The sequence below is a fragment of the Peromyscus leucopus genome, chromosome 3 (assembly GCF_004664715.2).
Source record: "Peromyscus leucopus breed LL Stock chromosome 3, UCI_PerLeu_2.1, whole genome shotgun sequence".
NCBI classification, from domain to species: domain Eukaryota; kingdom Metazoa; phylum Chordata; class Mammalia; order Rodentia; family Cricetidae; genus Peromyscus; species Peromyscus leucopus.
The window spans coordinates 124,935,060-124,949,625 of record NC_051065.1 but is presented as its reverse complement, the minus strand read 5'-3'; the positions used below and the strand labels follow the sequence as shown (position 1 = coordinate 124,949,625).

The following is a 14,566-nucleotide window of genomic DNA, read 5'->3' as shown; positions in this document are numbered from 1 at the left end:
CAAAAAATAAAATAGAATAAAATAAAAAATAAGAAGATACGCTTCTACACAGGCATTCTGCTCTCAAGACACTGAAACAAACCCTTGATGTTAACAGCATCCAGGCAAAGACAACATCTCACAGTCTTCCCAGACTGTACGAATGAGCATCTCTTTATGGATCCTCAGAGTCTGAGGATTTGCACAGCCAAGAGTCTGGGGAAGCAGAGGGTTAAAAATCTCAAGCATGAACCAACCCTGTACTCTCCAGCCTTGAACAGATCCAGAAGCACTCTTTCAGAAAATCTCTGCAACCTTATTGGGGCAAATACAGAAAATCATTTTTTTTACTTTTTGAAAGCAATGTTATATATCTCCCATCAAGCCCACACTTATATAGACAAGTGGATTCTTTAACTACGGACCCTCCTCCCCACAATGCTCAACCTAGAAAGATTCTATTTGTTCTAAGCAAGAGTAAGAGGAAACAGAAGAACTAGATGTGGACTAAGGAACTATTCTAACAAATTCAAAAGTCAGGTCACAACTGCAGAGAAAAGTCCATGAATTTCTGTCCAATGAACTAATGAACATTTGCTCTCATGAATTCTTCCCTCTATACATCCTTACAAGATTTTATTGCTTTCATTTGAGTTCCATGAGTTGCTTTTTACTCATCTTTTATTCTAAGATGGGTATTTCAACTCTTGAGAGAGTACAGAGTAATGAGGAAAGCAACTTTTATTGAATTTCCATGAATCTTATTAATAAGAAAAATCTTGCATGGGAGGAAAAAGCTCCATTAAAGCATAAAATGTTTCCAACGAATGTCTTCAAATTTCATTTGTCGAGGCCTCATGTTTAATTGAACAAATGAGACAAATCTAATCTTAAAAAAATAAAATTTCAATCAAAATCTTATTTTCAAGGTTAATTTATTTTCAAAAGCCAGTATGTCCTTGGTTGTTTTAATTCATCTTTGGGGCAAATGACAGGAAAAGAAAGTTTAAACTGATATCATATTCCACCAGAAATAGTCCCTGCTCTCAAACCAGTGGGGCCTGCCCCTGTCTCAAAGGGCTCTGTTGTCGTAGTTCTTTTGAATAGCTGATGATCTTTTTACTGTCTTCTTACATCCCTACTACATTTCTAGACCCAGTATTATCTCCAAACATGCTTCCAGAAAGATCTTCCAGGACCATATATCATCCTCATTAGTTTCTTTATTAACAACACTCACCCAGAGAATCCATAATAAATATCAAATGCCTTCCATGGCAAACCTTACAATCTGGTTCTAACATGTTTTCTGTCTCCCTACATCTGCAGAGGTAGGGATCACCCGCATACAGCATTCCTTCATGGCATTTTTCAATTGTGTGACCTCGAGCCTTCCAACAGCATACAAAGTTTGCACGTGCATGAGTGGACAAATGCCTTCCATGCCTTTGTAAATATTCTCTTGGTAACGTGATATTTACAAGGACTCCATTTGTGGCTGGGATCTTGGAAAGTCTGATGAATATACATATGCAGTAAGCATCAATAGGATGCCCCCTGCACAATAATTCCTCAAAAAGCCAATCGTTGATGGAAACGGGATGCCCCCTACACATCCTCTCCCCATACTTTCTAGCAATCAAGCCAATCCATTAAGGCTGTTTGTGTGTGGCATAACTATGGAAGACAGAATTGTAACTTGAAATACAAAACAGAATTATGACCCAAACACCATCAACAGCTGGAGAACACATCTGGAGGTAGGGAAGAACTGCAGAGAGGGGCTGAAACCCGGGCACTGTAGTAAGAGAAAGTGAGGCTTAGATGGGACCAGAAGGGAGGGGCACAACATCGTTACTGTTCCCTTCGTGTGAGGACATCTGTAAAATAGTTCTGCCCAACAATTCCACTTTAATTTCATCTCCATTCAAAACCCATTGAAAGTAGTGGCCTGCTCGCTCGAAGCCACGGTGCTAATGAGGTAGCACCATTAGTGCTAAAGCTCAGTCTGAAGTAATTACCTCCAGAGGCATTCCAGCTTCTCTGCAGCAGTGTGGGAAGTGACTGCGATGCCCGAGTGCTTCGGAAGGCTTTAAAGCAGATAGCTCTGAAAACCCCACACTTGGAAACCGCCATCCCAACCAACAATTATTTCTGTTAGAACCAGTTTCCTAGTTCCCAGAATTGTATTGACACTACTGGAGGCTCTGGGGAGATTTTCAGCAAACATCAGTACCCCGCTGTGCTTTCTGGCCCTGCAAAGCCCTCCCCTCTCTCCACCTCCGGTTCTGTCCTTGCCTGGTTCTGTCTGCTATCTGCTTGTTCTTGCTGTTTATCTGTAAATCTCCCTCCCCTCAGAAAAAGAATGAAGCACGGGGAACAAACCTGGTGGGTAAATCTGTGGCACCGGGAAGCCTGGCACTGAAGCGGCAGAGGAGGTCCATTCCCCTGCTCCCTTTCTCAAGAGGGTCGCCACTTTAGTGAGGACGTGGGGCAGCTGGTGACCAGAGCAAGCAATTCCTGCTAATTGCTCCAACATATGTATCAGGTGGTCGTGGGGTACCTTGGGGTGTCTTGGGATGTCAGCCACGTGTGTACCTCACCCCGACCCTAAAGGCCCTCTGTAAGCTCCTTCCTCCCTCTGCTCTTGCCCGGGTTAAATTCTGTTTCCCAATGAAGTCCCTGGGGATGCAGGCATCGAGGGGCTCTGAGGTATCCTGCCTCCTTCTAGAGCAGGGTTTGCTTCGCCACTGAGATGTCATTTGTTAGTAATTCCTCCCCTTGTCGCCCCCATACAAGTCTGTTCTGCAGCCGAGCAGCCTAGACTCTCGAATGGTGTTTCAAAGCTATTGCTGCCCTTAACCTTGTTGAAAATGCCTTCCTGGTCACAAATTTCCACCAGCCCTTGCCTCCTCCCCTCTAGTCATAACCCCAGTCCCTCAACCACTGATAACAACAAAGCCTGTGATTTTACCACCCAAGGAGGAGACCTAAGTCCCTGACCCTCTCACCTTCTCTGGACTGGTCCCTGAGTAAGCCCCTGACCCTCTCGCTTTCTCTGGACTGGTCCCTGAGTAAGCCCCTGACCCTCTCACCCTCTGGACTGGTTCCTGCATCCTGTGGCCCTCCCCTCCTCTGCTGGCCTTGTTCTTCAGATGAGCTTGAAACATTTTCTCCTCGGTGATTCCCTCCCCACAAAATCCCATCTCCCTAAAAAGTCTTCCTTTCCCACCATCTTCTCCTCTCCATTATCCACAGTGCTTCAGTGGGGATTAGGGATTTGATCCTTCTTTTCTCTCTGCAGAGCTGGATACTTCCTGAGGGTTGGGATGACGTGATACTTGTGGTCCAACCAACATCAACCAACATCAGTCCCTATAGCACTTGAGCTCATGCTGATTACTTATGTAGGAAAGATATCCAAGGAGCCTCTGATGATAGGTTCCGAGGGGCACAGTGATGTACTCACTCAGCAACATCATTCAGAGGGGCTGTAATGAGACAGACAGTATGCTCAGCACAGTGGGGACCCAGCCTCCCACAGTTTTCAGTCCAGCCTGGGAGATACTTTCAAAGAGTGATGAAACCCTCATGGAGGGTGTGTGATTGGGTTTAGTTTCCTCACTCAGAAGGCTGAGCTTTCTAGTCGGAGCCATGGCACACTCCAAATGGCAAATTTTTATTTACCTAGTAATTTTTAAAGAAAATATTTTCCTTGAAAACACAGGTCCATAAGAATCTGGCATAAATCTAGAGCATATTTTTCTCTACTTGTTTTGGAGACAGGGGAAACTAAAAAAGGAAAGAAAAGATGCATCTAAGATGTTTAGACTGCTTGTAAATTAAACAGAATCTTAAGGGCAAGGTCAAAGCACAATGTTATTTTAGCATTCTTATGAATCAATGGGCTGTATCATTCTGTTAATGGGGAAATAAAATAAAGTGGTGTTTCTACCAAGAGTTCATTCTTCCAAATGAGTCTAAAGCAAAGAGGAGAACCAGCAGAAAATGGTGCTAAACAGATACAGAACTGCAGGGTGATGAGAAAAGCTAGTGATGTTGATTTGGTTTGCATAACAAAAAGCATCAAATTTTTAAATATTATACACACACACACACACACACACACACATGTGAAGTCTTACATGCAAAACTGAGGGTCAGAGTTCTGAGAAGCCTTCTCATAGTGATCTGAGGACGAGTGGCCATGAAACAAAAATGATTGGACTCAAGTGCCTGGCAGAAGGAGATCTGGACCCGCACCTGCTAGCCCCTTTCGGTTCCGTAAAATAGGAGGCGACCATACTGATGCCACAGGGCTGTGTGAACATTAAACAAGATCATCTGGGTAGAACAACATTTGGACATTGTGAAAAAACAATAGCACAGCAAAGTGACTTAAATAGAAGTGCTTGCTGCTAAGGCTGAAGAACTCAGCACACACACACACACACACACACACAACACACAACACACACACCACACACAACACACACACAACACACCACACACACACAACACACACACCACACACACCACAACACCACACACACACAGCACCACACACACCACAACACCACATATACTCACAACACCATATACACTACAACACCACGCATACACACCACAACACCATACACACCACATACACACCACACACGCCACACACACACCACACACCACACCACCACACATACACACTGTAACACCACACATACACACCACACACCACACACACACCACACACACACAACAAAACACCATACACACCACATACACACCACACACACCACACATACATACACCACACACACACCACAAACACATACACACACCAAACACAAACACCACACACACCACATATACACACACCACACACACCACAACACCAAACACACCACACACATACCACAACACCACACACACACCACACCACATACACACACCACAACACCACACCACATACACACACCACAACACCACACCACATACACACACACCACACACACACCACACACACACACACCACACACACACACCACACACACACACACACCACAACACCACATTGTTGCAGGATTCTTAAAAGTTCTTATTAATAAAATCAAACCAGATGCCAGTTATTGGGGTCCATGCTGGTAGATCAGAGAGACAGGACAAGCCACAGCTATCTCACCTTGCCAGATCCTCAGTTGGTCTTGTCTCCTCAGACTGGAAGCTTCTGTGTCCTCATCCCAATGGCTCTCAGCTGAACTGCTGCTCAAAAGCCTGAATCTTAACCAGCCACATGCTTAACCAGCCAAATGCCTCTAGTTTCTGGCCCTCACGCCTTATATATCTTTCTGCTTCCTACCACCACTCCCTGGGATTAAAGGCTGGCTTTCTGGGATTAAAGGCGTGTGTCACCATGCTTGGCTATTTCCAATGTGGCCTTGAACTCACAGAGATCCAGAGGGATTTCTATCTCTGAAATGCTAGGATTAAAGGTGTGAGTGCCACCATTTTCTGGCCTTTGTATCTAGTGGCTGTCTGTTCTCTGACCCCAGATAAATTTATTAGAATACACAATACCACCACACCACATACACACACCACACACATAGACACCACACACCACAACACCACATACACACACCGCACACACACCACTCACATACCACACACACACACCACATACACACACACACACCACTCACACCACACACACATACCACACACACACACACACCACAACACCACATACACACACTGCACACACACCACACACACACACACACACACACACCACACACACACACCACAACACCACATACACACACACACCACACACCACAACACCACACACACACACACACACACACACACACACACACACACACCTGACAGGTGAGAGACTGGGAGGGGAGGATTCCACGGATGTCCAAAAGAAAGGCAGAACAGACACGGGACTGAAACCACTCACAGCCTGGGCTGAGACTCCATCCTCTACCCTTTTTTCAGGCATGAGGGGATAATATCCCTACATTCTTCTACCTGCTTCCCACAAGTTTCCTTTAAATTTAAAACTAAATGCTTAATCCTAGTCTGTAAAGGGGTTGCCATGTAAACATGGGGTCCTGAGCTCAGCCACCAGATAAAATATGGATATTTTTTAAAAACCAGAAATGGTGATACATGTTTGTAATCCCAGCACTGGGGAGGTAGAGACAGGATGACCCCTAGGGCCCACGGGCAGCTAGTTTAACCCAGTTAGGTGCACCAGGTTCAGCAGAGGACCCTGTCTCAAACAACAAGGTGGACAGCACCTGAGGGATGTCTTCTGGTCTCCACATGCATGTGAACCTGCACACATGTATACACACACACAACCACACACCAAAAATAACAACTCGGTGTCTATTATGCTTCCTGTAAGATGGATTTCTACGATATGTAATATAATATGCATAAAACACAAAGAAAGGCAAAGAATGTTATTGAATGCCTCACCCTCCTATGAAAATGTTTGCCAAGAAAGTTATTCATAGAAGCATAAGACACTCCTGGCAGAAGGCAAGCTATCTTGAAAAGTACAAAGAGGCTCATTTGCTCAGAAAAGGACCATTAGCCTGATGGCCATTCTATTCATAAGAGGTTGTTGGGGCAACATTGTAGGCACTCCCCTGGTTTCCAGTGCAGGAACAGACACAGGCAGACTTTAGAGTCGATTTCTGTTCCCTTGATTCAATCAGCCACTGTCACAGAGGTAAGGTTCCCAGACTGGCTACTGCAAACCCAGCCTGCACCACCTTGCTGCATCTGCAGGAAACCTTTAGCCTGCACGGATACAGTGGGCCCTGGCAAGCCACTTGGCACTTGGAAGCACTCCCTGCTGCTTGCCAATTAGTCTGAAGCAGCTCTTTCTCTAAGGCTGTGGCTATGAGAACAGCAGTTGCCAATTCTCCCAAGACCAAAGGATGCTGAACCCAGTGTTTGTCACCAGCCTAGACTTGAAATGTCCTTGGCATAACCTAGCTGAATCCTTAAAAGGTTATTGTCAGCTCAGGAGACATAAAGCTAAACAGCCCACAAAGAAAGGAAAGTGTTCACGCACTGGGAACTACATTTGTGGGTTGCTTTAGATGATAGAGCAAGAACAGTAAACAGATTTTGGTTTACAGCTCTTCGAACCCACTGAGGTATTTTGGCATTGTCCTGTGAATTCTAACGCCAAATTTTTAATGCACTGTCCTAGGATATTGGTGAATGGTTGTTTTGGTTTTGTTGTTGTTGTTTGGTTGTTTTCTTAACTCAAGCTAAAGCCTGCCAATCGCAGTACATCTATAATGGAGCAGAGCAGGATAGATAGATAGATAGATAGATAGATAGATAGATAGATAGATAGATAGATAGGTAGATAGATGATAGATAGATAGATAGATAGATAGATAGATAGATAGATAGATAGATAGAGATAGAGATAGAGATGGCTAAAAATAACACAGGAGCCTATGTGGGAAAGTCATGTGGAGTCCTAGGCAGAGGGGTAGGGACCACCTGCAGCCTGAACTCCTGTGTGTGCTCAGCAAGGTGCTCCAAGGCCCCACTACAAAATGCGCTGTTTCTGGGGCTCTTCTCAGATCCTCTGAAATTTGTCACAGTCTTCTATGAAAACAGAACACAAAACAAGACAAAAAAGCTACATGAGCAAGAATCCTAAGAACAAAGTCATCATTAATTTCACAACATAAGGGAACAAGGGAGAATGTCACATCATATGTGAAGACTCATTTTTATATGAAAGTGTTGGACAGGTTGATCCCTGGAGACAAAATTTAACCTGCAGTACATGTCCAACTGTAATAACATTTGTTCCCAGCCTTGTCTGTTCCAGTTTGTTAACAGACCCACTCTAAGTGGGAAAAGGAATAGAGAGCTCAGAGTAGCAGATGCTGGCATGGTGACAAGGACCACACAGACAGCCCTCCAGAGGCCACCCATGCACCCGCTCACAGACAGGATGTCAGTGGCTGATCAATCTGAGAAAGCCAGTGGTCCATGAACCTTGTGGTTTCTTTCCCAGAAGCTACTTCTAACAGTTTATAAAAGAAAGATCAATTTTTCCCTCTTCTAGAACATCACAAAAATCCACCACCTTATAGGGCAAAAACCTCCTGAGGTGCCAAGCAGACAGATAATCCATAAATCCGTGTGATTCAAAGAAAAGTGACAGCAAGGATGTCAGGTGGTCAATAAAATAAGTCAGGTAATGCAGAGGAGTACAAGAAAGTATATGTAAAACTGGCAAGGGTTCATTAGTATGTAAACTTAAGTGATCATCTTATACATTAAGTGGGGAACTCTTACTCTAACCCCATTATATATTATATTATATATATATATATATGTATACACACACACACACACACATACACACACACACAAAGAGATACACACAAGTGTGCATAAGCTCATGCAGGTTAAGATGGAAAATCGGGGTGGCCCACGTGCTGACTCTTTCTAGCAACTGATGATTCCCAACACAAGCTTACTGTCTGTGTCTAAGCATCAACACAAGAATAAGAGCACACACGGTGCTCACTGTGGGTCTGAACTCCAGTACTTATTTCAGTAGGCAAATTCTCTTAAAGAGGAAGGAGAAATGGGTCAGCAATTAAGAGAACTTGCAGCTTTTACAGAGGATCCAAGTTCAGTTCCCAGCACCCACATCAAACAGCTCATGATTGCCTGTAACTCCAGATCCAGGTAGAGCTGGTACCTCTGGCTTCCTTGGGCCCCACACTCATGTGCACGTACTAAACACAGACAAACATATACACACAACTGAAAATAAAATAAATCTTTAGAACATATGAGTCTATGAGCTAGACTCTGAGAGCTAGATACTACTGTTCAGTCCATGGGTATAGAGAGGTTAAGAACATTTTGCAAGGTGACAAAGCTGGGCAGACCTAGGATTTGAATCTAGATAGACGACAGAATCTGTATTTTTGGCCATATTTCCATCATACATTTATGCATTTACCATACATATTTAGTTGGAGTTCATAATCAAATTCCAAAATATGTTAACACTTACAGCCTTGTGATCATAGTTTAAAATTTGAACATGTACATACAAATGTGCATTGCAAAGAAATATGATGGCCAATAAAACTTGTTCCTTATCCGTGGGTACTATGACATGGTATCTTAGGGTTTTTATTGCTATGAAGAGACACCATGAACATGGCAGCTCTTACAAAGGAAACATTTAATTGAGGTGGCTCGCTTACAGTTTCAGAGGTTCAGTCCATTATGATCACGAAGGGGAGCAGCATGCAGGCAGATGTGGTGCTGGAGCTGAGAGTGCTGCATCTTGCAGGCAACAGGAAGTCAACTGGCACACTGGGTGGTATCCTGAGCATAGGAATCCTCAAAGCCCGCCCCCACAGTGACACACTTCCTCCAACAAAGCCACACCCACTCCAACAAAGCCACACCTCCTAATAGTGCCACTCCCTTTGAGACTGTGGGGGCCAGTTACATTCAAACCACCACACATGTGCTTATGATCCCAGCTACTGGGAAGGCTGATGCAGAAAAGTTAGTATCTTTATTAGAAAAGATATCAGAGTCAGTGTTTCTGTCTCTCCCCTCCCTCCCTCTCTCCTTCCTTCCATTCCTCTCTCTTTCTCTTTGTCCCCCCACCTTGTGTGTGTGCACGTACGTGTATGAATGTGTCTATGTGGGTGAGTGTGTGTGTGTGTGTGTGTGTGTGTGTGTGTTAAGAACACAAGGAAAAGTCAGCCATCCTCAAATCTGAAGGAAAGGCCTCACCAGAACCTGGTCACACTGGCAGCCTGCACTGACTCCAGAATTGTGAGGGATATATCCCCGCAGCTCAAGCCACCCACTCTATGGTATTTTGTTATGACAGCCTGAGACGACTGCCTAATATAGTCATTGGAAGAACTAAATGAGACGCACATGTAGAATGCTAATTGCCTTGGCACTAAATAGTCAGTGGGTGCCAGCTGCTATTGCTAAGCATGAACAACAGTGTTCATGTGAACTCATGGCTTAAAAACCAGAGAAAAATGTGTCACTGTACAAAAGATGTTCTACTGTTTTATTAGCATTTTCATTGGATTAGTCTTGACAAATAGAATTAACTTTACAATATTAAGGTTTTAGTGCTGGGGAAATAGTTCCATCAATAAAGTACTTTCTTTACTACTGCGGGGATCTGATTTGGGTTCCCAGAGGCCATACAAAATAGGAAAGCATGGTGGCATGCACCTGTGATCCCAGTGCTTGGGGAAGAGACAGGCAGATCCCTGGAGCTTGCTGGCATGCCAGCCTAACCTAATGAGCAAGCTCACGGTGAATGGGAGGCCCTGTCTCAAAATAAGGTGGTGGCACACTAGAGGAATGACACCCACGCGTCCCCTCTGTCCTCCATACGCATGCACACACACCAGCATATGCATGTGTACCAACGGACACATGGACACATGTAGACACATATACCCAAACATTGTGTTAGATTTCAATTTTTAATGAGAAAGTAGGTTTTCTTTTACCTTTATTTACTTATGTGTGTGTAAGGACACATGTGTATTCATGTCACAACACATGTAGAGGTCAGATCAGTTTATAGGAGTCATGTCTCTCCTTCCACAGTGTGGGTCCTAGAAATAGAACTCAAGTCATTAGACTTGGCAGCAAGCCTCACCCACTGAGCCATCCCACTGGCCCTAGGTGTTTTTTTTTTTTTTTGTGTTTTTTTGTTTTTTGTTTTTTGTTTTTCAAGACAGGGTTTCTCTGTGTAGCTTTGCGCCTTTCCTGGAACTCACTTGGTAGCCCAGGCTGGCCTCGAACTCACAGAGATTCGCCTGCCTCTGCCTCCCGAGTGCTGGGATTAAAGGCGTGCGCCACCACCGCCCGGCACGGCCCTAGGTTTTAAATCATGTATGACAATTTTTCTGCTCAGGAAAGAGGAGACATCTTACCTATGTACATGCCCCATCAAAAGACTAGACAACAACTACACACGGCATATCTGAAAAAAGAAAAAAAATCTCACAATTCAAAATGAATACAGACTCAATGGGATATGTATCTCATCCCCCCCCCCCACAAAAAAAAAGCAAATTTCACTGTGAAGAAATCATTCTGCATCACATGTGAATTCTCAAGATTGGTGACTTTTTGACATTTGAACCATGAACCAAAGCATGCAGAATTAATGAAAGGCAGGGCAAAGGTGATCTTGAAACACCTTGGAAATCCAGAGCATGTCTTTTGGGATTGACTTTGGAGCAAGCAACTAGCCCACAAAGTCACTAAAATGAGATGTTCCCCCAGGTGCTCATGTTTACTTCAAAAGCCGTATATGTCCACCACAGAAGCATAAAGGGGCTCTGAAGGAAGACTGAACAAAGTACCTGGCAATTCACATGTGTGCACACGTGTAACCATGTACATGGAGGCCAGAGGACAACCACAGGTGTTGTTCCTCTGAGGTTGTCCAGCTTGTTTCTTGAGACAGGGTCTCTCAATATCTTGGAACTCAATTCATTGGCTATGCTGGCTGGCCAATGAATCCCAGGGATCTACCTGCCTCCTCAGCTCTAGGATTACAGCTGTGCACCAGGTGGGTCCCTGGGATTGGACTCAGGCCCTCATGCTTAAAAGACAAGCACTTTACTGACTTAGACATTCTTCCCAGTTCTAGGAATGTGTTAAAATGACAATTACATTAGCTTGTTCAAACTGCCACAACAAAGCACCAGTAGGCACAGACAAATCAATTTAAAAGTAGGAGTCATGTTCCCACAATCAGGAGCTGGAAATCCAAGATCAAGGTCCTTGCAGAATTAAGTTCTTGTGAATGGCTCTCCATGATGTTCAGGTGTTCATCTCCCCATGTCCTCATCCCTCTGTGTCCAAGTCTCCTCTGCTTATAAAAAGACCATTTAATGTTGGGTAAGGACCCACTCTACTGACTTCATTTTGGTTCAATTATCTCTTTAAAAAGGCTATCTCATTTTCTTCAAAGGTGTAGGCACTGGTAAAGTACTCAGGATCCTGTAAACAATACCTCACCCATGCTTCTGTAAATGAAACTCATTAGGTCAAGAAGAAGAAATTGGGGAGAGGAAGAGGATGAAGAGGAGGATGAGAAGAAGAATAACAAGAAGAAGAAAGTTGGTAAGAGGACCTGGACCAGTCAGACTATTAACAGGATAAGAGAGGGATAAGGAGGACTACAACCAAATGCATTATATACATACATGAAAGTGTCACAATGAAATCCATTATACATTACTAGCATAGAGTAATAAATAAAGATTGAAAAAGGCTATCTCCAAACACAGGCACTTGCTGGGGTTGAGTTTCAATGTATAAATGTCAAGTCTTAATGGGAGGACACAATTCAGGCCATAAGAACGACCCATGAAGTAAGGACACAGAAAAGAGGGTATGACTGGGACATGCACATTCCACCAAAGAGGGATAAAGTTTCCCAACTCCAGGAACTGGTGGTAGAAAGGGGGACAAGTCACCAGGGCTCTTCCCAGCACCCTGATGTGTGCACCATGTTAAGACACATGCAGGTAAAGCTTCAGCACATCAACTTGGAGGAGGGTCAGTGCGAGCAACCACAGGGAACCAGGTGCTCCAGTGAACTCCCCAGGGAATGGTGATGAAGTGACAGAGGACACAGTAAAGTGACCCTGCGGAAGACTCACATCTGCAAGAAGTGCTGTGCTGAGTTCTTCAGTCCCACTGAGTTATTGGAACACAAGAAAGGTTGCACTAAAAATTCTCCTGTCCTCATCATGAATGTCTATGAGAAGCCAGTGCCTTCAGATGACTTCCAAGGAGCTGTCCTGAGCCACTAGCCAGCCAGCCCAAGCAGTAAGGACAGTCATCAATCCCGAGAACAGTAACAGCTCAGGGGACTCAAAGGAAAATCTGGGCACAGAGTTCATCCTTTACTTAAAGACAGGACAAAAGCCACGTTCCCAAAGGTAAAGTGGTCAACACCAGTGTAACTCTGCAGGCGCTCTGAGGTGCCAAGACGGCAGTGAACCAATGGAGCATCGACAGCACCACAGTGCCTGTGCCAGCTGCCCACAGCATCCCATAGGTCCTGGAGCAGATCCTGTGTCTGCATCAGCAGTAGCTTCAAATGATTCACCTCACAGAACAAACCCGAGTCTAGGTGAACATGTGGCTCATGCATGCACTCCACTATGGAGTGGCTGGTGTGGACACTCTGACAACTTTAAGCAACCATGTGTCCCACAAGGTGCCCACTGCAGTAGCTCTGCTCATCCAAAAAGCCCCAAGCCTGGTCTGTCTCTAGATGCCTTGAAACAACCAAGCTGCTTCATGCCAGCATCTCCTCCACAGTCAGCTCACTCTCACTGGCTCTTACACCCTTCACCTTGAAGTCTGATGGTATTTTGGTTCTCCTCAACTTCACGTCTAGCCTCCCAAGCACCCTGCTGCCTCAGGCCCCTGCTCTATGCTCTTTCAGAGTTCCTTCTCCACTGCCCAAACATCTCTGCCTCCACTTTAGAAGTCAAGGCCAAGGTCATTCTCTGCGAGCAAAAGTGTGGTACCAACCTCCCCTGAATGTGTATCCAAGTACAGCCCACCTATGTCAAAGTTGAAGTTTATGGCACCTTTGTGGGATCCTCCACCTTGACATCTTTGCTAGAAGCACAGTCATGGTGACAGGTCACTGCTGCAGAGTGTGGGGAGAACTTTTCATCTGCCAGGGCCCTTCAGGTCCATGAACAGATGCACACCAGAGAAAGGCCTTTTGTCTGCAGCATACACAGTGGGGCCTTCACCACCAAACACAGCCTGAAGGTCCACTACATTACACACTGAGCCAACAACAACTCTGTCTGCCAGGGTAGAAAGCTTAACACAGAGAACAACGTGACTGTGCTGGATGGGAAGGGAAGGAAAATGTCTGAGATGTTTCCCAAGGAACTCCTGTGGACATGGACCCTGTGGTGTGGAGCCAGTACATCAGCAACCTCAATGGCAGTCTAGTCATGAAGACCAACGAGACCTCTGTGATCCAAAATAGAGGCATCCCCACCCTGCCTGTGTCCCTGGGGACCATCTCTGTGGTAAGCAATGCTACACTTTCCCAGCCAGGACGTGGAGAAGCCTAGGGTTTGAGACCGTGTGGCCAAATACCAGTTCCCCTAATTTCTGGAAGAAAATGAGATTGCAGTCGGCTAAGATGGAAGAGAGGTGCAGCCAGGGCAAGATTCCAGAATTTCTGTTTTATTTTTCAGTTTCCCTTTTTTCTTAATCCATCTCCTCCTGCTTTTTCTCTTCTCGATATGCAAATGATGTTTATGTGTGTGAACACAGCCTTGGGCAATCCTATAATCATGACTACTACTATGTTGCTTTCCAAAAAATTGAAAACAAAATATAAGAAAATAGAAAAACAAGACAAAATACTAAAACAGACCTTTTTTGTTTTTTTCATTTTGGAATAAAGCAGGTTTTGAAAAATAATTGTGTTGCTTGGGGCAAATCACATACTAGAAGTTTTGTATGACTTCAT

The 14,566-nt window shown here is 44.6% G+C and overlaps 1 pseudogene; it reads left to right on the top strand.

The window, feature by feature from the left end:
- Nucleotides 1–12,420: 12,420 nt before the first annotated feature.
- LOC114708845 lies at nucleotides 12,421–14,232 on the top strand (annotated as a pseudogene).
- The last annotated feature ends 334 nt before the right edge of the window (nucleotides 14,233–14,566 follow it).